Here is a 4,546-nt window from a genome sequence, read left to right as displayed (position 1 = left end):
AAAGACTAAAAATAAGACTAAAAGGCTAAACTGAATAGGCAACTCTGTTGCCTGTCTTGGGGTATGCTGCCATTTCATCCCTCAAATAATGAAATTGTTCTTGAAAGCCACTCTTCTAATACATAACATGCTGACCTTTTTAACACTTCTAATAAAGCCTCCAGTTCTGGGGACCTTGTTTCCACTTGATAATAAGAGTGCTTTCTTCTTACCCTCAGAGCAATAATACGTTCGGTCCACCACCTAGCCCAGTAGTTCTCAGACTTCCCTGCACTTTGGAATAATCTAGAGAGCTTTAAAAAATACTGATGTGTAGATCCCACCTCCAGATTTTTTTTTTTAGTAAGTCATACTTTTATTTTTCAGAAGCGAAAAAGACAAGTGGCAACTTGCCTTTGGAAAAGACATTAATATCAGAGTAATAAGTTATCTATCTCATAGAGACAGTAGCCGAAGAAAGACTCTATTATCATATAAATCTCAAAGAAAGTTCTATTAAATACATCTCAGAATCATATGTTTTTAACTAAAAGAACAAAACAAAAACATCAGCAACAACAAAAAAATTAAATAGAATCCATAAAGTGGTATGTGAAGGAGGAAAAAGGAAAATCTAGAAATCTACATACTGAGAGTTCTCTGTTAAAATCAAGGAGGACCAAATCTGTTTCTTTTAAACAATATTCACAGATATAACTGCGCTTTTCTAAATTTCTCATTGGTAATACTCAGTCTTGTAAGTCTGGTTCCATAATAATCTATAATGTAACTACTTCTATCTGAACGTCCAACAATCTGAATTGAAATAAGAATGAAATCAATGGGGTTCCCAATTCCACAAAATCCTACAGTGCAAAACTTTAACAAACCCAAGGCAGGGTATCCAAGGTAAAATCTATCTGCTCCATCCAACAAAAAAGAGACAGTGCAACCGCCACCTTGTATGAATAGCCATTTACATTTCGGCAAGATATGGGCTTGAGAAAACCAATTTTGTTTCCAGTAAAATGTGTTTCATTGCCACCAAAATCCTTACAAGTCACGTTAGGTGCTGGAAAACATGGGACATGAGCTGTGTAGTTTGTACAGTTAACTGGTTCTTGTGTAGCATCATTTAGTTTTGGATCCTTACAAATGTATTGTCCCACTTTGAGGTTCTCGCACGTAAGTGTCTCCTCGCCGCTGCCACGGCAGCTCCCCAAGGTCCCATGGTTACTGATGCAAACCACAGAACACCCAGGAGCCCAGCGGCAGCAGTCTCAGAAGCAAACGGCCCAGAGGGCCAAGCAGCCGCCATGCTGGGCACCGGCGTGTCCCCCATAACTTACCTCCAGATATTCTGATTTGATTGGTCTGCTATGTACATTGGGCACTGGGATTTCTAGAAGTTCCATAGGGAATTCTAACTTACAGCCAAGGTCGAAAACCATTCCTAAAGCTGAATGCCTCTTTACCATTCGTGTTCATACAAACCATTTGAAGATTTTGTTAAAATACAGATTTTGATTCAGTGAGGTTGGGGTGGAGCCTGGTACTCTGCATTTCCAACAAGCTTCTAGGTGATGCTGATACTCCTGATCTACAGATGACACTTGAATAGCAGGGATCTGGATTATTCTCACTCCCACAAAAAAATGTCTATGTTGTTGTCAGCATCTGGGATTCATGGTGATGACTAAATGGAATGTTTATGGTCATAGTCAAACATTCTTTTCAAATTATACCCCAACTGAATCTGAGCACCCATAGTTATGGGCATGATTAAAGGACAGGAAGTGGGGGGGGAGCACCTTAACAATAAAGATATGTAGATTTGCACTTATATTCATGTTCCCCTCATCAGAAATGGTTTGCTTTCATAATGAGTTATTTCTTTTTTGAATTCAGTTAGAAACACAGATTCTTTCCCCACACGTATGCAGGACACTATGACACATTTATCATGATTTTATTTGACTTGCAAGTCAAATAAAATTTTAACAATACTGTTAAGATTTTCAGTATTGTTCAAAATTTAACAATACTGTTAATGTTTTCAGTATTATGTGACCGTTTTATTGTATTATAAAGCAGAAAATTAACCTGACAGTGTATTGGTATGGATTTTTGGGACAATCCCATCTGAGAGGCAGGTTCTTTCAAATAAGTACTATCTGGAAATAAGATATTCTTCCTTTGATCACCATATTTCTCTAAAATATTTGAAGTCTATATGCCTTAAATATAAAGCTGGCAATGCAACTAAACTTTCAAAAAATGCCCATTGATAAATTTCGGCATGGCCCTGCTGAAATTTCAGAATTAAGTGAATTTCAAAGAGATGAGATTTTAATCGATATAAGTTTTGTAAATTTTTTTTTTTTTTTTTTGCATAAGGAGGATGAGGAAATGTGCTCATCTGGTCACCACTTCACAGAAGAATAAAAAGAAATGTCTTCCACATTTTCATACCACCCCTATACTAGCATTACCCTTCCTCTAGAGCCCCATGGGCCAAATCTGGTTCACTGCCTGCTTTTGTACCACCCATAAGCTAAAAATGGCTTTTACATTTTTAAATGGTGGGGAAAAAAATCAAAAGAAAAATAATATTTCATGATGTGAAAGTTATATAAAATTCAAATTTCAGTGTCCATAAATGAAGTTTTATTGGGACATAGCCATGCTTATTTGTTTATGTGTTGTCCAAGGCTGTTTTGTACTACAATAGCAGAGTTGAATATTTGGGACAGAGACCATGTGACTCACTAAGTCTAAAATATTTTTTTATCTGGCTCTTTACAGAAAAAGTTTGTTGATTCCTGCTCCAGAGATATACTCACTTTTCTTCATTCTTACTTGAAATTGAAGACGTGCTTTGTTTTGCAGATTATATCGGGTTTGCAAATGTTGATGCTTTATAGTTGTGTGCCCATGCACGTGTGCGTGCACATGTAAACACACACACACACACACACTCACTCACTCTAATTTTGTCTCCTTGAATTCTGCCTTCTCACTTCTGCTCTGACAACCAGGAAGTCTGAGCAGCATCTGCTTCAGAACCAACTCTATTTGCTTTTCCTGGCCACAAGAATGGAGTTCTTAAAGAAGGGAACCAAAGCTTGAAAGCAAAGAGAATCACCTTATCCTATTTCATGCTGCCTATTCTGGCCCAGCTCCTAGAAGCTGGGGTCTCTAACATATGCTACAACTTTTCTCCCAGGCTTCTGTGTGGAGAGCATTCCAAAAGGGAACAGACCTTTCTCTTGTTGCAATTTTCTATCAAGAAGCCTTGTGGCCAGAAAATAGAAGAGAAAACATTAAAATCTCTGAGCACAAATGAGAGCGTTGGGATAATCTGTCAAGTCTACAGAAAGGATTTTCGTGGTTTTTTTTAATTTAAATAAAAAGCAGCCAGATTACTAGCCTTGATAAAGAACAAGAATTTCTATTTTCCTTTCCTCTAGGAAATGGCAGTATAAAAATAACCTCTGGACATGCATAAAGGAAAAGGGGAGAGAAAAAAGAAAGGGAAGAAATGTCTCAAGCTTTCATGTTATTTGTAAGAGTTTGTAGGTGGAGATATACTGATAACGTATATGTTAAAGGTGCTGAGTTTCAAAAGGACATTCACTTCTTTTACAGAGATACTCTGGAACTATGATTGAATGACTCAGGAGAGAAAGACATAAAGGTGCCAAGACTCTGGCACCTTCAACAGCAGCGTGGAGAGGTGGTAGAAGGAGAGTGAAAACCCAAACTCTAATCTTCAGTTACAAGTTCTATTGCTGTGGACGTGGCCTCTAAACTTTTTGAGTCTCAGTTCCTGAAATTTTTAAAGAAGGATAATAGTGCTTCTCCAACTTCCCTCCAGGGGCTGTACTGAGATTTGAATGTGATAATATATGTTAATTTCATTTTGTTGATTGTAGAGATCTAATCCCTTTTAAGATACTGATTTTATCACCACTTATCCTGTGTCCTGAATTTTATCTCATTGCTCAATCAGTTTCCTTTTAATGCCCACAAAAACAGAACTTTTAAATTCACTCTCTATGTTGAAGCAGCAATTTTATTTCCTAGTGTCTACAAAAAATATAAAAAATAAAAAAGACAGACTCAGACTCAAGATTCTCAGGGCAGCTGCTCCTATTGGGCCCCTCTTTCAAGACAAGGTAGCTGGGGTCTGACTTGACGAATTACTCCACAGGCCACCATGTTCCCAGAGCATGATAGAAATTGTCTTCTGGAAAAAAACAAAACAAAACAAAACCCATTCTATAGTTTCTGAAACTCTCCAATTTGAACGTGGCACCTATAGTCTCATTTTCCCACAGTTCTCAAATGAATGGAAATTGGAGTGCAATCAAGTAAAAGTAATAATGTACACTCAGAAATACAGGCCTCAAGTAGTCTCGTATGTACCGCAGGTATCATTTATGGCCATGAACTATAATTATTATTTCCTCTGGAATTAGTGGTGCTTTATTTCATTTTGTTGTTGTTGTCGCTATTGTTTACATCCAGGTGTAGAAGATCAAATAACCACTATCAGGAAAACTAA

The 4,546-nt window shown here is 37.3% G+C and overlaps 1 pseudogene; it reads right to left on the bottom strand.

Annotated features, from left to right (window-relative positions):
• Positions 1 to 684: 684 nt before the first annotated feature.
• On the bottom strand, positions 685 to 1,321 carry LOC132491657 (TM2 domain-containing protein 1-like; annotated as a pseudogene).
• Between the last annotated feature and the right edge of the window lie 3,225 nt (positions 1,322 to 4,546).

The sequence above is a fragment of the Mesoplodon densirostris genome, chromosome 6 (assembly GCF_025265405.1).
Source record: "Mesoplodon densirostris isolate mMesDen1 chromosome 6, mMesDen1 primary haplotype, whole genome shotgun sequence".
NCBI lineage: Eukaryota > Metazoa > Chordata > Mammalia > Artiodactyla > Ziphiidae > Mesoplodon > Mesoplodon densirostris.
This window is presented reverse-complemented; position numbering and strand designations above follow the sequence as displayed.